Consider the following 27376-nt stretch of genomic DNA (forward strand, 5'->3'; position numbering starts at 1 on the left):
GAAGGATTCTTGTTTCCATTATTACTTGGTTTGCAGAGATTCAATCTAATCATTTTAAAGTATAAGGAAATATGGCAACCATGGTAGCAGCATTAGATAGATTGGTGGTGATATGATACTGTAAATGTGGTGAAATGGTAAATATGGTAAATTAAAATAGACATAAATGAATTTTTTTTAGAAGACATGATGTTGTAGTCATTGATGTCAACATAAGTTGCTGACAACAGGGATTTACTTCTTCATTTTTCATGTGCAATTATTATATGCCCATTATAAAATATTCTAAAGAGAATAATTAAAGGTAAGTACTCACAGGATTTATTCTCTTGAAATGGCATTTTGATTAACTCTTACTTTGACTTACCCGGAGCTATTTCAGTAGGTTCCGAGCAGAAACGTGTGCTTGAGAATTGTAGGAAGGGAGAATGGGTTTCAGTAATTGGGGAACTAAAATATACCAGTGAAATCACATATAGACTTTAAGTTTCAATTCAAATATTATCTCCACCCTGATATTTTCTCTAATTAACTTCTTTTAAGAATATGCTGTTTTTTTCATCTGTATTTCCTTGACTTCAAGGGCAGAGATCAACCAAGTTTTAATGGTTTGTTTAGCTATATCTTTTGATAATTTATATATACTGTAAGTATATGGGTTTATGTTTGTTTGTTTTTTGTCCTAACTTACTTCTTAAAGGATTTGGAGGATAGTGTACAAACAGAAATATAATAGTCGGGACTTTAGAATGAGGCTTATCCTATCTTAGTTTTGATCAAAGAATGAGAAAATAAATGCAAGATACCTAAGTGAGTGTGTGAAATTTACAAAGGAAATAGTTTAGAGAAACTGTTCCTTGCTTCTTTACCAAGGGAAGGAGACCGGGGGTGCAATTACCATGAAAATTTGGAGGGAAGGAGAAGGGCTAGCTAACTGTCATGGTAGGGGAGCTGAGTGTATGATGCTGTGTTGATACTGGCTGGGAGTCTTGGACAGTATTAGTTCATGGGGTTTGTTTCTCATGGGCCAGACATGTCCTTATGGGAGAAAGTGAGTGAATAGTCTTCATGGGTCTCATCTCCCAGAGCCTCTTGCAAGGAATATGGGTCTTCAACACAAAGAGGATGATTTCCCAGGGATTCAGAAAGGGATCTTTGGGAACTAGGGCTAGGCCAAGAGTTCTTAGACTTGACACCAAAAGCATGATCTGTAACAGGAAAATTTATAAATTGGACTTCAAAAATTTTGAAACTCTTAATCTGTGAGAGCCTATCTGAAGAGGATGAAAGACAAATTTCAATCTGGGAAAATATATTTGCAAACTGCATATCTGACAATGAACTAGTGTCTAGAATAGATCAAGTACTCTCAAAACATAGCAGTAAAAAGCAAACAAACCAGTTAGGAAATGAGAAAGGACATGAACAACATTTCACCAAAGAGGATACCCGTACACAGACTGGAAATAGTCACATGAAATACTATTCAAATTCATAAGCCATTAGGAAAATGCAAATTTAAAAAAAAAGAAACAATAAAATATTATTACAAACTTATCTAAATTGCTGAAGTAAAAAAAATATACAAATAAAAATACTAGCAGCATCAAATGTAGTGAGGATGTGGACAAACTAGATCTGCTATACTTTGCTGGTGGGATATAAGTGTAAAATGGTAATGGCACAGCCACTTTGGAAAAGTTTGACAATTTCTTATAAAAATAAACACGAAACTACCATATAACCTATCAATTGCTCTAAGTATTTATCTCAAAAAAATGAAAACTTATGTTCATAAAAAACCTGTATAAAATGTACATATAAGATTTATTTTTAATAGCCAAAAAAAATGGAATTAATCTATATACCCTTCAACAGGTGAATGGTTAAACAGAGTATGGTACATCCATACCATGAAGTACTATTCAGCAATAAAAAGAAACGAACATGCAACAACCTAGATGAATTTCCAGGGAATCATCCTGAATGAAAAAAGTGAATCAATAAATGTTACATGGTGTTTGATTCCATTTATGTAACATTTTTGAAATAACAAAATTCTAGAAATAGAGGACAGATGAGTTTGTTGCTAGGGTGTAAAGCTGGGGGCCTAAGGAGCAGGGAGATAGACAGACTAACATGGGTGTGGTTATAAAAGGGCAGCATGACGTATCATTGTAGAGTTGGAATGTTCAGTATCTTGATTATAGTGTTGGGTACACAAGCCTACCTGTATGAAAAAAAAATGTATGGGACTAAATAAACATATATATACACAAACAAACAAACAAAAAACCTGGAAAATCTGGACTGTACCAACGTCAATATCCTTGTCATAATTTACTATAGTTTTGTAAAATGCTGTCATGAGGGAAAACTGGGCAATGTGTTCATAGGATATTTCTGTATTATTTCTTAAACTGCTTATGATTGTGGCTCTACACATCTATATTTAAAATTTCAATTAAAAATGATGGATCGCATTGTACCCAGAGCGCAGAGCTGCCTTTCCAGCATGCAGGGACTGCTCAGAGTTTAGTCACTCCAAAAAATAGAGCAGACTTCAGCCATGGCCCCAAGGAAGAGAGGTGAATGGGGGATATCATTCATCTTCTGCTGTTTCCGAAATAATGATCACCCGGAAGTCACATACCGACTGTGAAACGATAGCAACTGCACTTCAGACCATGGAGCCGGCATTGCCCATGCCCCCTGCAGAGGAACTGGATGTCTTGCTCAGTGAACTTGTGGATGAACTTGACCTCACAGACAAACACAGGGAAGCCATGTTTGCACTTCCTGCAGAGAAAAAATGGTAAATATACTATAGCAAGAAAAAGGACCAGGAAGAAAACAAGGGAGCTATGAGTTGGCCTGAATTCTACATCGATCAGCTTAATTCTATAGCTGCTAGAAAATCTCGGCTGGCTTTAGAGAAGCAAGAGGAAGAAGAAAGAAGTAAAACTATAGAGAGTTTGAAGACAGCACTAAGGACAAAACCAATGAGGTTTGTAACCAGATTCATCGACCTGGATGGCCTGTCATGTATTCTCAACTTTCTGAAGATGATGGACCATGAGACCTCGGAGTCTCAAATACATACCTCTCTCATCGGATGTATAAAGGCACCAATGAACAACTCTCAAGGCTGGGCTCATGTGCTGGCTCATTCTGAGAGTATTAATGTAATTGCTCAGAGTCTGAGCACAGAGAACATTAAAACGAAGGTGGCCGTGCTGGAAATCTTGGGCACTGTGTGCCTGGTTCCCGGGGGTCACAAGAAGTTACTGCAGGGCATGCTGAACTACCAGAAGTATGCCAGCAAAAGAACGTGCTTTCAAACATTAATTAATGACCTGGATAAAAGCACTGGGTAGTATCAAAATGAAGTGAATCTCAAGACTGCTTTATCATGTCCTTCATTAATGCAGTGCTAAGCCAAAGTGCAGGAGTGGAAAGTTTGGACTTTCGACTTCATCTTCGCTATGAATTTCTGATGTTAGGAATTCAACATGTGATAGATAAATTAAGGGAACATGAAAATTCAACCTTAGATAGGCGTTTAGACTTTTTTCAAAATGCTCCGAAATGAAGATGAATTAGAATTTGCCAAGAGATTCAAATTGGCTCGTATAGACACAAAAAGTGCAATTCAGATGTATGAGCTGAGCAGGAAGAGGCTGACACAGTGAAACTTACCCTCACTTCATGTGCATCCTCCCCCATTGCCTCCAAATGCCTTACAAGAGAAGTGGAAACACCATTCGGTACTGGCTACTACTGGATAGAATTATACAGCAAATACTTATCCAAAATAACAAAGGACAGGATCCTGACTCCAAGCTTTTGGAAAACTTTAACATTAAGAATGTTGTATGAATGTTGGTTAATGAAAACAAAGTTAAACAGTGGGAAGAACAAGCAGAAAATATGAGAAAAGAACACAATGAACTACAACAGAAATTGGAAAAGAAAGAGAGAGAATGTGATGCCAAGACCCAAGAGAAGGAAGAGATGATGCAGACTCTAAACACAAATGAAAGAGAAACTTGGAAAGGAGCCTACTGAGCACAAGCAAGTCAAGCAGCAGGTGGCAGACCTCACGGCATAGCTCCACGAGTTCAGCAAGAGGCCTGTCTGTGCTTCAATCCCTGGTGGACCCTCGCCCAGAGCTCCAGGGGGACCTTTTCCTTCCTCTGTGCTGGGGTCTCTCCTTCTCCATCCTCCCCACCTCTGCCAGGTGGAATGCTTCCTCTTCCTCCACCTCTCCTCCCTCCAGATGGGCCTCCTACCCCCCCAGGACCTCCTCCCTTAGGGGTAATCAGGCCACCTCCTGGTGCTCCTTTGGGTCTGACACTTAAGAAGAAAAACACTTCAGCCCATAAATACTCTGAAATCCTTCAACTGGTCTAAGCTGCCTGAGAACAAACTGGAAGGAACAGGATGGACCGAAATTGATGATGCAGAAGTCTTTAGAATGCTAGATCTTGAAGACCTGGAAAGAACTTTTTCTGCCTACCAAAGACAGCAGAAAGAAGCAGATGCCATTGATGACACACTGAGTTCCAAACTTAAAGTCAAAGAGCTTTCAGTGATTGATGGTCAGAGAGTTCAGAATTGCAACATCCTTCTATCAAGGTATTGTTGATGATGAATAAATATTTCTAGTAGGACCAACTTTTCTGTTTTGTAGATCAGAACCACGTTTGTAATTTTTTTCTAAAAAATTGTACTGTGTTGAAATATAGTTCTTTACATTGTCTTCTGTTTAAAAAAAAAAGATGGTCATTCTGAAGGAAAATTTTAAACTCAGCAATCATGAAATCTAGATCAATCACCATTTTTATTTTTTCCAAAACTATGACTGTTTCTCCTTGTATAAGTGATATATTTCTATGATAAAAGGAATGCTTCTTGCTAGTATTTATTACTGAATGATGATGACAATGTTGCAATTCATTTGATTACAAATACTTTTCACATATTTCAAAATATATCAAAAAATGTTAAATACAAAAAATATGAATGCCTATCTTTCACCCCCAGAGGTTATGATTTAATTGGTCTGGGGTGTGCCCTGAACTCTGAACTTTTCAAAAAGATTCTGAAGTGATGCTAATGTGCAAAACTATTTGGGAACCTCTGTTCAAAGCAATCATTCTTGTTTTAAAAATGTCCACACTCACCTGCAACAAGAACAATTTCCTAGCCTGCTAATTCTGTAATAAGACAAAGCCAAATCCCTATTTCTTTCTGTATACAGAATTACCAGATGGAGAGCTCCATTCCACCCAGTTCCTCTTTCACAACACAAAACTCTGGACATAGCCCAACAAACAAGAACAGAAGATTTGAAAGTTGGAAAAAAGAAGTTGAACTGCCTAGGCACCTCCGGACTTGAGGAATGACAGGACAATGAGATCTCTGGGTTTCCTTATATCCTCCCATATATCCCAGACATGGTATGTGGAAAGCCTCCCACCCAGAACCACCACACACGCAGACAAAATTACCTTCAAAGAAAGCATGTTCTCTCTAGCCAAGGGACAGGGAAAGGGTGGCCTAGGCACAGAAAGCTTTTTGGTGATATTTGCCCCACTCCCGCCAACACCCCCCCCCCAAAAAAAAAAAATTGACTCTCTCCCCTTACTGCTTGGTTTCAGCTGAGAATAGCAGGAAGCTGATCTTAAACTCTATCTCTTCACAAAAGCAAGAAGCAGAGCTCTGATTCACTTGCCCTTTGCGTGACTGAGCTGAGCAGGTTGCTAATCTTCCTTCCTTCCCCAACCAGTGGAAGCAGTGCTCCTATTTCCCTGCTAGGGTAGGGTTGGCAGAAGTAAATGAGGACAATGAACTTCCATCTCCCCCCTGACAGAAACCAGCAGTAGTACAATTACCTCGCCAGGCTAGTGTCAGCAGGCTCCATTGATTAGGTGAACGTCCACCCCTAGTTGGCAATGAGACTTGAGGTGGTGGTGTTGTGTAGGGCTAGTTACCACCACACTTCACAGCCCACCTACCACCCTAGTCTCTATGGTACTTAGCGGGGAGATGAGCTTCACCCTCACCCAGCATCAATGAGACAGAATTAGGTGGTTAGAGGCTGAACTCTCAAAAACCAACAGTAAGTAAAACGAACAACTAGAAAATGATCAGAAAACATGAACAGACATTTTCCCAAAGAGGATATAAGGTGGCATTTAAATATATGAAAAGATGATCAAGAGCATTAGCCATAGGAAGGTGAAGTAAAACCACAATGAGATATAACCATCATGCATCTATCCAGACAACTAAATACAAAATTGTGGTAACACCAAATAATGGCCAGGATGTAGAGAACATAGAACAGTCAAACGTGGCTGGTGGGAATGTAATGGTTCAACCACTCCTGAAATAGAGTAAAGAAGTTTCTTAAAATACTAAACATGCTTACCAAATGACACAGTTCTTGTGATCCTGGGCATTTTATGTCAGAGAAATGAAAACTTGTGTTCCCACAAACTCCTGTACACAAGTGTTTATAGAGCTTTATACCTAATAGCCCCAAACTAGAAATAACTCAAATGCCCTTCAATGGGTAAATGGTTAAACAAACTATGTTATATCAATACTGTGCAATACCACTCGGCAATAAAAAGGAACAAAGTGTTGGTAGCAACAACTTGGAGGTATCTCATGGGAATTATGCTGAAATAGATCAATCTCACAAGATTACATAATGCAGGAGTCCAATTACATAACATTTTGTAATAATGAAATTCTAGAAATGGAGCATAGATTAGTGGTTGTCAGTGGTTTGGGAGGTGTGGAAGAGAGATGGGTGGCTGTGGCTATAAAAAAGAAGCAAGAGTGATCCTGGTGATGGAACTGCCCTGTATCTTAACCATGTTGGTTGTCATATGAACCTACACATGTGATAAAGTTGGAAAGAACTAAATACACACACACATACACACAAGTGCTTGTTACCCTTGTGAAATCTCAATAAGGTCTAAGGTCCAAGGTATGTACCACTGTCAGTTTCCTGCTTGTGATATTGTACTATGGTTATACAAGATGTTACCATTGGGGGATGCTGGGTTTAGGGATCTCACTTCATTATTTCTTAAACTGCATGTGAATTTACTATTATCCCAAAATTTTATTTAAAGTAAATTATTATATATTTAATGCTAGAGCAACTCAGCAGAGAATAGTGCTTTGTTTTACTTAGCAGTAGCATTCTGTATTTCCCCTGCAGATAGGGAATTTCTCTGAAACATTAAGTCATAAATAAGCCAAGCCTGAACTTATCCCTCAGTCTCACAATATGCTCTGAGTTCTTTCAGAATCACACAAGTTGATGGCATAAGCTCCCCACTGCTGAGAGAAGAGTGTTTTTAATGAACACATAATGTTCCTCTAATCTAGTACAAAAGGTCTATTACTGACATAATCATTGTATAGAGTTCAGTAATAAATGTGAGAGCAAAATACTAAATATTGACATTTATGTAGAAACCTTAGGCTTCTTTACAAAAAATAACACAACACATACACATACATGTTGTAATGTTCCACAAAGCACTGGTAACTGGTAACCATATCTTAGAAACTTTTTGACACAGGGGTAACATTATAAAGACCACACATTATTTTTAAAAATAAGGAATGTGAATTTTTCATAAAATATAAATTTTAACCTTCAAGAAAGGGTCATATTCTGAGGAAACAATAGTAAGTATTTTTCAAAGCATTGGGTAGTTACCAATGAGCTGCAAATAATTAAAACCAAACATTATCATAAAAAAGAAATATAAATTTATTTATAAAATGTAAATTTTACCTTTTATTGAAGGGGCACATTCAGAATTAAAGTCTTGAGGAATTTAAAATAGTCATTGATACAATGACAAAGCATATTGTGTTTTTGTTTGTTTTTGTTTGTTTTGTGTTTTTGTTTTTTAATTCAGTTTTATTGAGAAATATTCACATACCATACAATCATTCATGGTGTACAATCAACTGTACACAGTACCATCTTGTCATTGAGCATTCATCACCCCAATCTATTTTTTGAACATTTTCTTTACACCAGAAAGAATCTGAATCAGAAAAAATAAAAATAAAAATAAAAACCCACCCAGATCACTGCCCCCTCCATCCTACCCTATTTTTCATTTAGGTTTTGTCCCCATTTTTCTACTTATCCATCCATGCACTGGATAAAGGGAGTGCAATCCACAGGGCTTTCACAATCACACTTACTGTCACCCATTGTAAGCTACATTGTTATACAATCGTCTTCAAGAGTCAAGGCTAGTGGGTTGGGGTTTGGTAGTTTCAGGTATTTACTTCTAGCTATTTCAATATATTAAAACCTAAAGAGTGTTATCGATACAGTACGTAAGAATGTCCACCAGAGTGACCGCTTGACTCCATTTGAAATCTCTCAGCCACTGAAGCTTCATTTCATTTCATTTGCATCCCCCTTTTGGTCAAGAAGATGTTCTCAATCCCATGATGCCGGGTGCAGATTCATCCCCAGGAGTCATATCCTGTGTTGCCAGGGAGATTTACACCCCTGGGAGTCAGGTCCCATGTAGAGGGGAGGGCAGCAAGGTCCCCTGCCAAGGTGGCTTAGTTAAAGAGAGAGGGCCACATCAGAGCAACAAAGAGGCACTCAGGGAGAGACTCTTGGGCACAATTATAAAGCAGGGATAGCCTCTCCTTTGCAGTAACAAGCTTCATAGGGGCCAGCCCCAAGACAGAGGGCTCAGCACATCAAGCCATCAGTCCCCAATGTTTGCGAGAACATCAGCAACAATCCAGGTGAGGAAGTCCAACACCTCTGCATTCTCCCCCAGCTCTTCAGTGGGGGCCAGAATATATATTTTTGTTCTCCACCCAAATTACTTTAGGATGTGTTGCTATTTCATTCTAATCTATGCAGACCTACAATAGCTCACTTCCTATTCAAAGTTCCATGTAATTGTAGTGTTTGAACAAACTGACTGTAGAAGTTACATTGTTTACAAAATATAGCTCCTACACCAAGCAAACATCTCTTCCCTTGGTCTCACATGGAACTTGAAGTTTGAACACAGTCAGTTTCAACCTTTACCCTTTGATCCAATTTGCTCTAGTCTTAACCAAATCTGCTTTATTCATATCTCTAATTGAAGTCTGGGCTCTGTTTCAGCTTTTTTTTTTTTTTTTTTTTTAACAGTTGCTGTATGCATAAATACTGATACTCATATCTGCCAAGCTCTAGCTCTGAGTTCCAGGTGTAACACAGATACCCAATGTTCTAGAGACCAATCAGGTTATACATTAAGGGATCAACATCTCAGAGTTTGGAGATAGCCATTTCAATTCAGGAATAAATTTGACTGCTGTAAGAGCTTACAATCTGGGGACCATTACAACAATCATTTCCCTGTTAGGCTGTGCTCTAAGATTTAATTTGAGTTTACACATTGTAGTTAGTCCATATTGGTGAGGCATTATAGTGTTTGCCTTGGTATCTGGAGTACTTCACTCAACATGCTGTCTACGGGATCCATTCACCTTGGTGCGGGTCTCACAGCTTCACTCCTTGTAGTTGCTCAATATTCCATTGTATGCATACACCACAGTTCACCATTCTGTTCCTCAGTCAGTGTACCCTTAGGCCACCTCCTCCCATTGTAAATCATGAACACTGCCTCCACAAACACCAGTGTGCAAATGTCCACCCATGTCTGCTCCTGGGTCCTCCAAATACACACCCCACAATGAGGTCACAGGACCCCATGGCCCCACATACTCAGCTTCATGTGGGGCCACCACAGTGACCTCCAGAAAGGCTACACCAGTCTGCCTCCTCATCAACAGTGAATAGGTACATCCCTCTCTCCATGTTTTCTCCAGCACTTTTACCTCTATTTATATTTTTTCCTATAATCTTATAGAGGTATATTCACATAACATACAACCATCCACAGTGTACAATCAGTTGTTCACGGCATCATCATATAGTTGTACATTTATTACCACAGTCAGCACTTGAACATATTATTATGAAAAAGTGTTTTTTGTTGGTGAATAATAAAAAATATAATAAAAAGAAAAATAAAAATGTCATACAATGAAATATAATAGTAAGGACAAAAAACAACACCACTACCAAGAATCCCATATCCCTCCCTTATATCCCCCTCTCATACACATTTAACTTTGGTATATTGCCTTTGTTACATTTAATGGAAGCATTTTGGAATGTTACTGTTGACCATGGACTCCAGTTTGCTTTGATTATGTTTTTTCCCAAATACCATCCCCTTTTTCTCACTGCTCTGGATGGTTGACATTCATTTGTTCTCCCACATGTGAGAACATTTTTATATTTGTACATTTAGCAACAGTCATTGGCCACTCCAGTTTTTGCCAAGTTATACAGTCTCAGTCTTCATCATCTATCTTTACCTCTGGTGTCATACATTCCCCTATCCCACCTCTTTCAGCTTTACTCACAGACATCTTTATTCCATGTACTTACAATATTGTGCTACCATCAAACAGTATTATGCTATCCATTTCTGGATCTATACAATCATTCCTGCTGAACATTTCCATAGTCCTTCAGCATCAAATGCCTGAGCTCTACCCTCTTTCTATCTCCTGGTAGCCTGTGTTATCAGCTTTTAACTTTCAAAGTTTGCTTATTAGTGTTATTTCATATTAGTGAGACCATACAGTATTTGTCCTTTTGTTTCTGGCTAACTTCACTCAACATAATGTCCTCAAGTTTCATCCATGTTATTATATGTTCCATCTCTTTGTTCTGTCTTACAGCTGCATGATATTCCATCATGTGCATATACCACAGTTTGTTTATCCACTGGTCAGTTCATGGACATTTGGGCTGCCTCCGTCTGTTGGCAATCATAAATAATGCTGCAATAAACATTGGTTTACAAATGTCTGTTTGTGTCTTAACTTTCAGTTCCTTTGAGTATATACCTAGCAATGGAATAGCTGGGTCATAGGCAAATCTATACTTAGCTTCCTGAGGACCCTCCACACTGTCTTCCAGAGTGGTTGCACCATTCTACATTCCCACCAGCAATGAATAGGTGTGCCCCTTTCTCTACATCCTCTCCAGCACTTGTAATTTTCTGTTTTTTGGATAATGGCTATTCTGGTAGGTGTGAGATGGTATCTCATTGTGGTTTTGATTTACATTTCCCTAATAGCCAGTGAAGTTGACCATTTTTTCATATATTTTTTAGCCATTTGTATTTCCTCTTCAGAAAAGTGTCTGTCCATGTCTTTTGCCCATTTCTTAATTGGGTTGTTTGTTTTTCTGTTGTTGAGTTGTAGGATTGCTTTATATATTCAGGATATTAAGCCCTTATTTGATATGTGGTTTCCAAATACTGTCTCCCATTGTGTAGGCTGCCTTTTTACTTTTCTAACAAAGTCCTTTGATGTGCAAAAGTGTTTGATTTTTAGGAGATCCCATTTGTCTCTTTGTTCTTTGGTTGCTCGTGCTTTGGGTGTAAGGTCTAGGAAATCACCTCCTTTCATAAGATCTTTAAGATAGTACCCTATGTTTTCTTCTAAGAGTCATGGTCTTAGCATTTATGTTTAGGTCTTTGATCCAATTAGAGTTAATTTTTGTATAGGGTGTGAGGTAGGAGTTCTCTTTCATTCTTTTGGAAATGGACATCCAGTTCTCCAAACACCATTATTGAAGAGGATGTCCCAGTTGATTTGGCTTGACTGCCTTATCAAAGATCAATTGTCTGTAGACGTGAGAGTCTATTTCTGAACATTCAATTCAATTCCATTGGTCAGTATCTTGTCCTTATGCCAGTACCATGCTGTTTTGAGCACTGTAGCTTTGTAATATGCTTCAAAGTCAGGTAGTGTGAGACCTCCCACTTCATTCCTCTTTCTCAAGGTATTTTTGGCTATTTGGGGGAACTTGCCCTTCCAAATAAATTTGATTATTGGTTTTTCTATTTCTGAAAAATAAGTTGTTGGGATTTTAATTGGTATTGCGGTAAATCTATAAATCAGTTTAGGTAGAGTTGACATCTTAATTATATTTAGTCTTCCAATCCATGAACATGGTATGTTCTCCCATTTTCTTAGGTCCTGTTTGATTTCTTTTAGCAGTTTCTTGTAGTTTTCTTTGTGTAGGTCTTTTGTGGCCTTCATTAAGTTTATTCCTAAATACTTAATTCTTTTGGTTGCTATTGTAAATGGAACTGTTTTTTCTTTTTTTAATTTCTTCCTCTTGTTACACACTACTTGTGTATGGGAAGACTAAAGAATTTTGTGTTGATCTTGTAGCCTGCCACTTTGCTGTATTCATTGATTAACTCTAATAGCTTTGCTGTAGATTTTTCTGGATTTTCCACATACAGAATCATGTCATCTGCAAACAATGAAAGTTTTACTTCTTCCTCTCCAATTTGGATGCATTTTATTTCCTTTTCTTGCCTAATTGCTCTAGCTAGAATTTCCAGCAGAATGTTGAATAACAATGGTGACAGTGGGCATCCCTGTCTTGTTCCAGATCTTAGAGGGAAAGCTTTCAGTCTTTCCCCATTGAATATGATGGTAGCTGTGGGTTTTTCATATATTGCCTTTATCATATCGACAAAATTCCCTTCTATTCCTATCCTTTGAAGTGTTTTCATCAAAAAGTATGTTGAATTTTGTTGAATGCCTTTTCTGCATTGATCAAGATGATCATGTGGTTCTTTTGCTTTGATTTATTGATGTGGTGTATTACATTAATTGATTTTCTTATGTTGAACTGGCCTTGCATACCTGGAATAAACCCACTTGGTCGTGGTGTATAATTCTTTTAATGTGCTGCTGGATTTGATTTGCAAGTATTTTGTTGAGGATTTTTGCATCTATATTCATTAAAGAGATTGGTCTATAATTTTCTTTTTTTGTAGTATCTTCGTCTGATTTTGGTATTAGGATGATGTTGGCTTCATAGAATGAGTTGGTTAGTTTTCCCTCCTCTTCAATTTTTTGAAGACTTTGAGCAGAATTAGTATTAATTCTTTCTTGGATGCTTGGTAGAAGTCACATGTGAAACCATCTCATCCTGGGCTTTTCTTTCTGGGAGCTTCTTGATGACTGACTCAATCTCTTTACTTGTGATTGGTTTGTTGAGGTCCTCTATTTCTTCTTGGGTCAATGTTGGTTGTTTATGCTTTTCTAGGAAGTTGTCCATTTCATGTAAGTTGTCCAGTTTATTAGTGTATAGTTGCTCATAGTATCTTCTTATTATCTCCTTTATTTCTGCTGGGTCAATAGTTATGTTTCCTTTCCCATTTATGATTGCATTTATTTGTATCTGCTCCCTCTCTCTCTTTTTTTTTTTTTTTTTTTTTTTTGTTAGCCTAGCTAGAGATCCATCAATTTTGTTGATTTTCTCAAAAAACCAGCTTCTGGTTTTGTTGATTCTCTCTATTGTTTTCCTGTTCTCAGTTTCATTTATTTCTGTTCTGATCTTTATCATTTCTTTACTTCTGTTTGCTTTGGGGTTTATTTGTTGTTCTTTCTCTAGTTCTTCCAGATGGACAGTTAATTCCTCAATTTTTGCTCTCTTTTCTTTTAACCTAGGCATTTAAGGCAATAAATTTCCCTCTCAGCACTGCCTTTGCTGCATCCCATAAGTTTTGATATGTGGTGCTTTCATTGTCATTTGCCTTGAGGTATTTACTAATTTCTCTTGTAATTTCTTCCTTTGCCCACTGGTTTTCTAAGAGTGTGTTGTTTAGTCTCCATATAATTGTGAATTTTTCAGTCTTCTGCCTGTTATTTTTTTCCAACTTCATTCCATTGTGATCTGAGATAGAGTTTTTTTGTAATATCAATATTTTTAATCTTGCTAAGGCTTGCTTTGTGACCCAGCATGTGGTCTATCATAGAAAATGTTCCATGAGCATTCAAGAAGAATGTGTATCCTGCTGTTGTGGGGTGCAGTGTTCTATAAATATCTGTCAAGTCTAGATCATTTATCATATAATTCAACATCTCTGTTTCCTTGTTGATCCTCTGTCAAGATGTTCTGTCCATCAATGACAGCAGTGTATTGAAGTCTCCAGCTATTATTTTGGAGTTATCTACTTCTCCTTTCAGTGTTCTCAGTGTCTGCCTCATGAATTTTGGGGCACTCTGGCTTGGTGCATAAATGTTTATGTTTGTTATGTTTTCTTGATGAATTGACCCTTTTATTAATATATAGTGTCCTTCCTTGTGTCTTTTAATTGTTTTACTTTTGAAGTCTAATTTGTCTGATATTATTATAGCTACTCCCACTTTTTTCTGGTTGCTGTTTGCATGAAATATCTTTTTCCAATCTTTCACTTTCAGCCTATTTTTGTCCTTGTGTCTAAGGTGAGTTTCTTTAAGACTGCATATGGATGGATCCTGTTTTTTAATCCATTCTGCCAGTCTGTGTCTTTTTATTGGGGAGTTTAATCCATTAACATTTAGTGTTATTACTGTAAGGGCAGTACTTCCTATCATTTTGTCTTTGGGATTTTATATGTCATGTCTTATTTTTTCCTCTCTCTCTTTTTACCCTTCATGAAAATCTTCATTTCTACACTCTTCTCCAAACCTCTTTCTCCTGTCTTTTCCTATCAGCCTGTAGCACTCCCTTTAATATTTCCTATAGTGCCGGTCTGGTATTCACGAACTCTCTCAGTGTCTGTTTGTTTGAAAATATTTTAATCTCCCCTTCATTTTTGAAGGAAAATTTTGCCGGATATAGAATTCTTGGTTGGCAGTTCTTCTCTTTCAGTATGTTAAATATATCATACCACTGTCTTCTTACCTCCATGGTTCCTGCGGAGAAATCTGTGCATAGTCTTATCGAGCTTCCTTTGTATGTGATTGATTGCTTTTCTCTTGCTGCTTTCAGAATTCTCTTTTTGTCTTTGGAATTGGAAAATGTGATCAGTAAGTGTCTTGGAATACATCTATTGGGGTCTATTCTGTATGGCGTGTGCTGTACTTCTTGAATCTCTAATTTTCTGTGTTTCATAAGAGTTGGGAAATTTTCAGTGATTATTTCTTCTATTATTCTTTCTGCCCCTTTCCCCCTCTCTTCTCCCTCTGGGACACCCATAGCATGTATGTTTGTGCATTTCATGTTGTCCTGAAAATATGGGGTCCCTAAGACCCTGTTCATATTTTCCATTCTTTTCACCATCTATTCTTTCATGTGTGTGAATTCAGATGTCTGATCTTCCAATTCACTGATCCTTTCTTCTGCCAGTTCAAATCTATTTTTGTATCCCTCCATTGTCTTTTTCATCTCCTCCATTATGCCCTTCATTCCCATAAGTCCTGTAATTTGTTTTTCAAGTTTATGAATTCTTCCTTATGGTCATCCAGTGTCGTCCTTATATCCTTCATTTCATTTGCTATGTCTTCCCTCAGTTCATTGACTTGATTTTTTAATTTAGATTTGTTTGAACATCTCCAATTAGTTCTTTCTTCAGCTCATTGAATTGATTTAGCAATATTTGCTTCAACTCCTGTATCTCAGTTGAACTATTAGTTTGTTCCTTTTGTGTTTCCTAGTATGGCTCATTATCTTAAGCTGTCTAGGCATCTGACTTTCTTGATTAGTTTATTATGGAGCTGGTTTTCACTCTTTTACCTAGGATTTTCTTGTTGGTTGGCTTTGTTCTCTAACTTTTGGTGTTTAGTTCAGCTTATTCTAGAACTTTAACTTAGATTCTATTTAATTGATCAGAGTTTTTCACCTCTTGTTTTTCTGTTTCTTGCCCTGCCTCTATGTTGCCTTATTGTGTGGTGATCTCCTCAGATATTGTCAGCCCTAGTCAGATTTTCCTAGTCCAGAGAGGCCCAGGTCTTGGAAGGAGGGTATGGCTTTTCCTTGAAAATGAGACCCTTCTTTGAGGCCTTTAGACTCTGTGCTTCTCCTATGCTTTCCAGCAGGTGGCACTTGCCAGCTGGCAGTTCCCCCACCAGTGTAAGGAGGCAGGGAGCTTTTAGTTCTCCAGGTGACCCTAACTCAGTCTGGGATGTGGCTGACTGAAGCTAGTTAATGAAGTCTGAACCCTGGTGTCTGAGCAGTGTTTAGCAAATTTCCTCCAAAACCAGTCTCACTGCTTTGTGTCTCAGAGCTCTCTTAGCTCTGCTCTTGCCTGGGCTCAAATTGCAAGTCTTTGAGGCTTTCTATAGTGGGCTTCTTAGAGTAATTGTTTTAGAAAAAGAGAAAAAAATTTTTAAAAAAATGGAAGGGCCCAGTATGGATTATTTACAGTCTTAGCAGATCTAATGTGCTATTGAAATGCTAAAAGACCAGGAGTTGAGGCTGATTAAGGAGCAATCAAGAAAGCAGAGAAACTGGCTTTTCAGAAAAATGCTCTCCTTCCCTGGATTTGCATATGTGTCTGAGTCTGTTTGAGCCCTGATCTTCTCAGTATTATGTTCACCTGACTCCAAAAAGTCTCTGTTTTTATTTTGTTTTCTATTTTTTTGCTGTTTTGCTAGCCCTGTCTCTTCTCTGCTGGGCTGACTGCTCCCAGATTTTCTGGTGTCTGCTCTCAGTTTATCTATGGTTGCAGCTTTTGTTCTCCCTCCTGCTTCCCAACACAAATAGCCCCTCCTCCCTTGGGATTATGCCTGGCAGGGAGGGGCATGGGCCCCCTGGCCACAAGAACTTAGAGAATTGGCTGATCTCAGCTGTTCCACACATTCACAAGTGTTGTATGAAGTTTACCCAATCCCAAATTCCTCTGCAATGTATGTTCCATGCAGTTTCTGGTTTTCTACCAACTGCCCCAGAGGAGTAACTACAACCTAAACCTCACCACTCCACCATCTTGTCCCACCCCTCAAAGCATATTGTTTTTGCACTCAAAACATTTATTATTCTTTTGTGTCATTCTCTTTCCAAGTTTGAGATAGAAAGTATCTATGTGATATCTGGAGAGTTGCAAGTTAAAATTAGGACAGGACATCATTAAAGATTGTGGTGGCTTCTAGAGTATGAAATGCTTTATTGTTCAGTCATTATTTGAAAGTTTCAGTACTTGCAATGAAGGGATAAAGGTAAAAACTACATGAACAGTTCCAAAAATAAAATATAAGGTAACATCATCACAACCAGAATGACAACTGGATGGAGAAACAACCAAAAAAAGCAAAATACAAAAAATATCATGAGAAAAAAGCCTGGGCTGTATAATCATATATCACAGAAAAATTTTATTTCCCATGGCTCAAATGTCATGAAGTTAAAACCAAAAGAAATAAGTCTGAACCATGAAGTGAAGTTCCTTTAGTGGATTTGACTAAAATTGTGAATATAAAGATCATGAGTATCTTTTCTAAAGAGAGCTAGTTATTTCCTTATCATTTAAATGGGATTTGTAAAATAGGGATGATGGGATGACAGTGGGATGATGGATATAAGGCTACATTTCTGAGCATCCTATAGTTCAAAAGAAATTTCTGGATCATGTCAATGAAATATTTAAATTGAGACTTTGAAGCTCTGTATTTATTAGTTCAAACATATATTTAGAAATAAAAACTCATACAAAATAATATTATTTTGCTTTATGATTATTATTCTAAAGATACCTTTGGCTTAAGAGCATCTTGTGGGCAGGTCAAATTTATGAATTGGGTTAAGAACATTGGAAAGCATGATGGAGAATATAATAGAATGTATTTCTAGCATTAAAAATGTTTTATAGAATTTGGAGAAGTGGCAAAAGTTCTATTTCTCTAAATCATTCAGAGAAAACAGAAAAGAAATCTAGTTAGAGGACAGCTGCATTGATATGATCTTGTCAGGTTGTGAAAGATTCTCAGATACTTGAAGGATCCATTACTTTTACTCACCTGAAAATGTAAAGGAAAAATACTGTTGGGGCTGAAAATTGATAGAGAAGACTATGGCTGCCATGTAAAAATTCCAAATTAATGGTATCTGGGACACCCAATTTAGTTACTCTAAACCTTCTATAGAAAAAAGTCCAGTTTATGGAGAAGATATTGTCATATATGATTCTTGGTAATAAAATAGAGGTAATTTCTTCAGTGTATTCAGGTAAATGTTCCTAATTTTAGTTTTGTAATCTTTGGATTCTACTTGCTTAAAAAATGTTTCCTGCAAATATTTATTTATAAATATGCCTTAATAAGTCCTTCAACAAAACAAATTTACTCTAAGTATTTAGATTCCCAGAGTGATTTATATTTTACTTGTACAGAATTCATTAGGGTCCCTGAGAATTAAGAACTTTTTTGAAGGATAATCATGAAGATTTTTTTCTAGAGATAAGTGTTTGGATGGTGAGCTGTATATATATGAAATAAAATATTGGCCCTTTCCTTGAAGAAGCTTCTATCTGAATATGGACATAAACCTAATGGAAGGAAGGAAGGGAGGAAGGGAGGGAAGCAGGGAGGGAGGAACTATAACAAGACCATTAATTATGTGCTCCATTTATCAGATGCATTGCTCTCCAGCAGTGGTTCTCAAACTTGAGTGTCTATCAGAATCACTAGAGGGCTTATTAGAACCAAGAGTGTGTGACTAAGTCTAAGGTGGGGCCTCCAAATTTTCGTTTCTAACAAATTCCCAGATGATGCTAATGGTGCTAGTCCAATCACTACACTTTGAGAACCACTGTCCTGGAGGAATTTAAAAGAGGAAAGATATTGTCAACTAAGATAGCTGAGTGTGTTTTGTAGAGGAGGTGGTTCTCATATGGATATGCTTACCTATATTATAATTTGAAATAATTTTTCATAATTTTAAATATAAAGATTTGGTTAATACAGATGTATTTGTTATCTTATTTGGTATACAATTTTTATCCAGGTTGGCAAGAGTAAATCTAATATAGCTATTATTGTTACTTTTTTTCCTACTGCTCCTTTTCCTTTGCCTTCCTTAGTTTATTCTTGAAGCTGAGAACAAATAGTCTCATCAATCTGTCATTACAATCAGCATTTTTTTTAAAAGAAATGGAGTTTGTGCCCTAATAGATTAACCTGGTATACTCTTATCTAGTCCAGACTAGTTTCCCAGTATCATTTTCCAGGCCACACATGTATAAGCTGTCTCACCATAGTAGTCTCATCTATAAACCAATCAAGTTGTTTCCACTGACTGCAGCAAACTTCATTATTGAAGCAAGGGAGACCAAATTGGACTACTATAATCAATGTCATGCACAGATACACTTTGTACTGTCAGCAATGTTTGCTACATTTCCAATTGCAAAAGCAATATAAATAGTGAAATGTCAGGGTAAAGATATAACAGGATGTAGGGACATAAGCTAGATTTCAATTTTACATTATTCAATGGAAAATTTTTCCCACAGGAACATTTCCTTACCTCTAATATTTTTTTTTAAATTTTTGTCATACATGAATTATTTTTGCTCAATTGGTTTGTTTCCATTCAAAATATAATATATTTTATACAAAATGTGATGATTTGTGTTTCTTCTCTTGCAATTTTATCCTTGGTTCTCAATCTGGTAGGGCAAGAGGATGAGAAAGATTCAGTATTTTCAAAATAACTAAAAAAAATTCTTACAATGACAAAACATTCCTTAAGATACATTTGCCAATATATTTACATTAAGAATTGAATGTAATACAGCATTTGTACAGGAATGTTGATTGTGTATATTTTCTACATCACTCACATAAGCATCTTTTTTATGAGCAAAATAGTAAATAAAATACTTAAACTCAAGTTACTTCTGCTTACTGGGTTATTTTCTTGAAAAATTAAATGGACTCCTTTTTAACCTGCACAGGCTGACAAGAGAAATTTAAAATTATGATATTTTTGCTATAAATTCAAAGATAATTTATTCATATATATTGTATATGCACTATCTATGTATCTCTTTTTAATTCAATTTAAATATAAATTATTTTGTATTTATATTACCTTAAATTCTTTGAAATAAAAATGTATTCTTGATTGTCTTTATGGCTAATGCCCCACTTGTCATTGAATTAATATATATATATATATATTGAACATACACTTATATGAAGGATTCAAACCTTGATTAGTTTACTTTCTTTTTATTTTAACATAATTGAAATTTCACATTTTATTCATTGCAATTCACACTTTCACATTGTTTGCTTAAGCAATGTATACAAACAAATGTAAATTCTCATAATTCTTTGGAAAAAATTATAATCTAATATAGGTAAATTCTGTGAAATGCATGTTTATTACTAAAATATTAGATAATACCATTGAGCAATTTACCATTTATTTGACATGGTAAAAAAAAAACCATTAAGTGATTTGTTAATATCATTAAAGAGCACAAATCATTGTAGAATTTCAGAAAAGTGAGATGTGTTCATTGACTTCATAATTCAGATTAGGAAAATGAAGCCCAAAGACTTTAGATAACATAATTAATAAATATTTTTGGAATATTCAGATATCATTGGAATTTGTCAGAAGAGGTATTAGTGATCATTTAGTTCAATTGTACAATTAGAAAGAATCCCTTCTATATCACCATTTGGCATGGTTATCTAGCTTGTTTAAATACCTCAAGTAAAGCAGTTAATGAATTTAAAAACACTTACTTTCTTTGGGCAGTTATAATTCTTATGATTTTCTTTCTTATGATGAAAGGATATATGTTAACTTCTATATTCTAACTATATATAGTCCTGTTTGCCCTCTGGAAGAGTTTAACTTGTTTCCCACATTGAAACAATATTGTTTTACATAGGCAGAAACAGCTGTAATATTTCCTTGTGGAATTGCCTTCCTTAGGAACATAAAAACATATTTCTCCAATTCTTCTTTACTTGACTGCTTTCAAATCCCTCACCAGCCTGGCCATGCTCTTCTAGACAGTTTAATTCCTTAGTCATCTTCTTAATATATGGAGCTCAGCTTCCCTGAACAAGATGGCAGAGTAAGATATTTCAGGGCTCTGTCCCCTACAGAAATTTTACACAATAAACAAGAAGTGGCAGAAATATATTTCTCAAAGTCCCAGAAAACAAAAGATTGCACTAACAGGACAAGCACTAAGTCAAGGAAAAGGCTACTTGAAAGTGGTAGGATCTAGTGGTATCCTGGCTGAGCCTTCCCCCACCCTCACCTGCTCCCTGCTGAGCTGGCCTACTCTCCAATGTGGATCCCTGGTGTGGTTCTGGAGGAAGCAGAGTAACCCTTGCATGCACCAAGGGCATGTCTGTCTGGCCCAATCTGTCTGGTGGTGGCCTTAGGGACTCACCACCCCATAACTTGTCCTGAATATAAGGAGCAGCTCACTTAACTCTCCTACAGAATGCTGTGGGAAACTGGTCAAATTTTATTGCTGGAGGTAAGGGATTGGTGGCTGTAAGACATACAGTGCAGTGCCAGGACCAAAGGACACTATTTCTATGTCAGAACTGAGGGAAGAGGGACATCAGAATTGTGTTAAGGTAGGAGTTCCTAGTGCCACATGTACATAATCAAGATAAGACTCATGAAGAAAGGATCAGGGAGGTCCCTATGCTTTGGCCTAGAGCTATTCTGTAAATTCATGGTATAGATAAGCTCTCAAGGTCGGCATTTATACAGGTCAATCTGCAAGTACTGGAAAAGTTGCTTTCCTCTTTTCCTTTTTCTTCTTTTTTTTTTTTTTTTCATTTTTTAGCCCCTGGCATTCAAGGAAAACTGTGTCATAACACTAGCTGGATGAAAGCTTAAGGAACAGATGCATCAGACTCTAAATTCCACTGATAACACATTAAAATATCAAAATGTCCAGATTTTAACAAAATGTTATAAAGCATGCAAGGAAACAAGATGTGAAGGCCTAGGCAAAGCAAAAGATTAAAACATTAGAACCCATCAATGAGGAGGATAAGACCTGAGACATACCAGAAAAAACTTTTTTAAAAAAGGGATTCTATATATATTCAATAAGCTAAAGGAAAACATGGATAAAGAGCTATAGGGGAGGGTGGGGCAAGATGGCAGAGTGGTGTGGTGTGGAATCTAGTTACTCCTCTAGGGCAGCTGGTAAATAAGAGCTGTATGGGACAGCCATTTCAGGGACTTCTGTGACTGGCACACATTGTACATAAATGTGGAATGAGTGGAATGGTTGAGGGAAAGGCCTTGAAGAGGAATTTCTTTCTCTTTCTTTCTTTCTTTTTGAAATAACTATTCTAAGTAGCTCATTACAGAAAGCCTTGGATATTTGCAATTGGCCCCTGGACCAAAGCAAGGGCAGACCTAAGATAGGTCTGAGAGATGAAGCAAGGAGTCTAGTGGAGGAGACAATTTCTTAACAGGCATAACTGCCCCAAGACAAGTGGTGGCAGGGCCCAGCTCAAGTGATGGCCCTCTTTCAGAGAACTCAGAACCCAGGAGCTGGAAAACAGAAACCATAATGAGACAACCATTCCCCAGGCAGTGACAGGGTCTGCAGAAATTTAAAGGCACCTGTGGCACCTCTTTACACTGGTGGAGAACTGTGGGCTGACAAGTGCCACCTGCTGGACAGGATAGGAAAAGCACAGAATCTAGAGGCTGCACAGGAGGGTCTGACAACTTGTTCACTCTCATTCTCAGGGAAACTCCATACCTTCCTCCTGAGACCTAGGCCTGTCTGGACTAGGAAAACATAATTAGGGTCAATCAGATCTGGGGAGACCCTCTCACAAAAAGGTTACATAGAGGCAGGGCAAGAACCAGAAAAACAAGACACAAAAAATTATGATCAATTAAGCAAGCTATGTGAGAGGTCTAGAATAAGTTGAATGGAATGCCAAAGGATAGAGAACAAAGCCAACCAACAAGAAAATCCTAAGTAAAACAGTGAAAATGGGCTCCAGAATAAACTAAACAAGAAAATCTGATGCCTAGAGGGCTAAAAATAATGAACCATATGAGGAAACATGAATATATTCACCAGCTAAAGGAACAAACTAACATTTCAACTGAGATACAGGAATTGAAACAACTAATTAATAATCAAACAAATATCCTAATTTAAAAATCAAATCAATAAGCTGAGGGAAGATATGGCAAAAGAGATGAAGGATACAGAGAAGACATTGGGTGAACATAAGGAGGAACTTGAAAGTTGAAAAACCAAATGTCAGAACTTATGGGAATGAAAGGCACAAAAGAAGAGATGAAAAACACATCAGAGACTTGCAACAGATTCAAAGAAGCAGAAGAAAGAATTAGTGAACTAGAGTACAGGACATCTGAAATCCTACAAACAAAGGAACAGACAGGCAAAAGATTGGAAAAACATGAGCAGGGTCTTAGGGAACTGAATGACAACATGAAGCACATGAATATATGTGTTATGGGTGTCACAGAAGGAGAAGAGAAGGGAAAATGGGGGAGGAAGATAAAGAAGAAATATCAGTGAAAGTTTACCAACACTTATGAAAGACATAAAATTACGGATTCAAGAAGTGCAACATATTCCAACAGAATAGATCCCAATAGGCCTACTCCAAGAAACTTACTGATCAGACTGTCCAATGTCAAAGACAAAGAGAGAATTCTGAAAGCAGCAAGAGAAAAGCAATCCATCACATCCAAGGGAAGCTTGATAAGACTATGTACAGATATCTCCACAGAAATCACAGAGGCAAGAAGGCAGCAATAGGATATATTCAAGATACTGAAGGAGAAAAACTGCCAACCAATTCTATATCTGGCAAATCTATCCTTCAAAAATGAGGGAGAGATTAAAATATTTTCAGAAAAACAGACATTGAGAGAGTTTGTGAATAAGAGACCTGTAGCTTCAAGAAATACTAAAGAGTGCCACAGACTTATGGGAAAAGATGGGAAAAAGAGGTATGGAGAAGAGTGTAGAAATGAAGACTATCAGGAAGGGTAAAATGAGACAGAGAAAAAATAAGATATGACATATAAAATCCAAAAGACAGAATGGCAGATGAAAGTACTGCCCTTACAGTAATAACACTAAATGTTAATGGATTAAACTCCTCAATAAAAAGACACAGATTGGCAGAACGGATTAAAAAACAAGACTGTCTATATGGTGTCTACAAAAAAACTCACTTTAGACACAAAACAAAAATAGGCTGAAAGTGAAAGTTTGGAAAAAGATATTTCACACAAACCATAAACAGAAAAAAAGGGGGAGTAGCTATACTAATATCAGACAAATTAGACTTCAAATGTAAAACAGTTAACAAAGAGGACACTATATATTAATAAAAGAGACAATTCATCAAGAAAACATAACAAACATAAATATTTATGCACTTAGCCAGATTGCCTCAAAATATGTGAGGAAAACACTGACAACACTGAAGGGAGTAGTGGATACCTCTACAATAATAGTTGGAGACTTTAATACACTGCTTTCATCAATGGATAGAACATCTAGACAGAGGATCAATAAGGAAACAGAGATGTTGAATTGTACAATGAATGAACTGGACTTGACAAGCATTTATAGAACACTGTACCCCACAACAGCAGGATACACATTTTTCTCAAATATTCATGGATCATTCTCTAGGGTAGACTATATGTTGGGTCCCAGAGAAAGTCTTAACACATTTAAAAACATTGATATTGTACAAAACACCTTCTCAGATCATAATGGAATGAAGTTGGAAATTGTAACCAGCAGAAGGTCAGAAAATTCACAAATACATAAAGGCTAAGTAACACATTCTTAGACAATAAGTGGGGAAAAGAAGAAATTACAAGAGAAATTTGTAAATACTTCAAGGAAAATGAAAATGAAAACACAACATATCAAAACTTATGAGATGCAGCAAAGGCAGTGCTAAGAGGGAAATTTGTTGCCCTAAATGCCTACATTAAAGAGAAGAAAGAGAAAAAATTGAGGAGTTAACTGTTCAGCTGGTGGAACTAGAGAAAGAACAACAAACTAACCCCAAAGAAAACAGAAAGAAAGAAATAACAAATATTAGAAAAGAAATAAATGAAATTTATAACAGGAAAAAGATAGAGAGAGAATCAAAAAAACCAGAAGTTGGTTCCTTGAGAAAATCAATAAAATCGATGGACCTTTAGCTAAAGGTCTAGGCTAACAAAAGAAAAAAAGAGAGTAGATTCAAATAAACACAACCAGAAATGGGAAAGGGGACATAACTACTGATTCCACAGAAATAAATGAGATAATGAGAGGATAGTACAAGCGACTATATGCTAATAAACTAGACAACTTCGATGAAATGGACAACTTCCTAGGAAATACTAATACTGACTCAAGAAGTAATAGACAACCTCAACAAACCGATCACAAATAAAGGGATTGAGTCAGTCATCAAAAAACTCCCCAAAAAGAAAAGCCCAGGGACAGATGGCTTCACATGTGAATTCTACCAAGCATTCAAGAAAGAATTAGTACCAATCCTGCTCAAACTCCTAAAAAAAATTAAAGAGGAGGGAAGCCCAGCTAACTCATTCTATGAAGCCAACTTCACCCTAATACCAAAGTCAGACAAAGATACTACAAAAAGAAAATTATAGACCAATCTCTTTAATGAATATAGATGCAAAAATCTTCAACAAAATATTCGCAAATCAAATCTAGTAGCACATTAAAGGAATTATACACCATGACCAGTTGGGCTTTATTCCAGATATGCAAGGCTGGTTTAACACAAGAAAATCAATTAACATAATACACCACATCAATAAATCAAAGTGGAAGAAACACATGATCATCTTGATCAATGCAGAAAAGGCATTTGACAAAATTCAATACACTTTCTTGATGAAAACACTTCAAAGGATAGGAATAGAAGGAAACATTCTCAATATGATAAAGGCAATGTATGAAAAACCTACAGCTTCCATCATACTCAATGGGGAAAGACTGAAAGCTTTCCCTCTAAGATAAGGAAAAAGACAGAGATGCCCAATGTCACCATTGTTATTCAACATTCTGCTGGAAGTTCTAGCTAGAGCAATTAGGCAAGGAAGGAAATAAAAGACATCCAAATTGGAGAGGAAGAAGTAAAACATTCACTGTTTGCAGATAACATCATCCTTTATGTCGAAAATCCAGAAAAATCTACAGCAAAGCTATTAAAGCTAATCAATGAATTTAGCAAAGTAGCAGGCTACAAGAACAACTTGCAAAAAAACTGTAGTGTTCCTATACACAAGTAGTGAGCAACAGGATGAGGAACTGAAGAAGAAAATTCCATTTACAATAGCAATCAAAAGAATCAAGTATTTAGAAATAAAAGTAACCAAGTCCACAAAAGACCTATACAGAGAAAACTACAAGAAACTGCTAAAAAATCAAACAGAATCTGAAAAAGGAAGAACATACCATATTCATGGATTGGAAGATTAAATATAATTAAGATGTCAATTCTACCTAAACTGATTTATAAATTCAATGCAATACCAATTAAAATCCCAACAACTTACTTTGCAGAAATGGAAAAAACAATAAATTTATTTGGAAGAACAGGGTACCCTGAATAGCCAAAAATATCTTGAGAAAGATGAACAAAGTGGGAGGTCTCCTACTACCTGACTTTAAGGCATAATACAAAGCTACAGTGGTCAAAACATAGTACTGACATAAAGAAAGGCATACTGACCAATGGAATTGAATTGAGTGTTCAGGAATAGACCCTCTCATCTATGGACAATTGATTTTCAATAAGGCAATCAAGCCAAAGCAACTGGGAGAAAGCAGCCTCTTCAATAAATGATGTTTGGAAAATGGGATATCCATATCCAAAAGAATGAAAGAGGACTCCTATCTCACGTTATACAAAAATTAACTCAAAATGGATCAAAGACCTAAACATTAGCACTAAGACCGTAAGACCTAGAAGAAAATGTAGGGAAACATCTTAAAGATCTTGTGATAGAAGGTGGTTTCCTAGACCTTGCACCCAAAGCATGAGCAATCAAAGAAGAAATAGACAAATGGGATCTCCTCAAAATGAGACATTTTTGTACATCAAAGGACTTTGTCAGAAAAGTAAAAAGGCAGCCTATGCAATGGGAGACACTATTTGGAAACCACATGTGCTAGTTTGGATGTATTGTGTCCCATCAAAAGCCATATTCTTTTATGCAATCTTGTGGAGGCAGATGTGTTAGTGTTGATTAGGTTGGAATCTTTTGATTGAGTGTTTCCATGGAGATGTGACTCAATCAACTGTGGGGGAAATGTTTGATTAAATTATTTCCATGGAGGTATGGACCCCACCCATTCAGGGTTGGTTTTGATTTAATCACCGGAGTCCTTTAAAAGAGCACACAAACAGAAGGACCTTAGGGCAGCTGAGAGTGACATTTTGGAGAGCAGCTAAGAGATGCATTTTGGAGAAAGTC

At 36.7% G+C, this 27376-nt stretch overlaps 1 pseudogene; it reads left to right on the forward strand.

Annotated features, from left to right (window-relative positions):
• The first annotated feature begins 2569 nt into the window (after positions 1-2569).
• On the forward strand, positions 2570-4648 carry LOC119535347 (annotated as a pseudogene).
• The last annotated feature ends 22728 nt before the right edge of the window (positions 4649-27376 follow it).

Source organism: Choloepus didactylus, chromosome 5 (assembly GCF_015220235.1).
Source record: "Choloepus didactylus isolate mChoDid1 chromosome 5, mChoDid1.pri, whole genome shotgun sequence".
In the NCBI taxonomy this organism is placed as follows: Eukaryota; Metazoa; Chordata; class Mammalia; order Pilosa; family Megalonychidae; genus Choloepus; species Choloepus didactylus.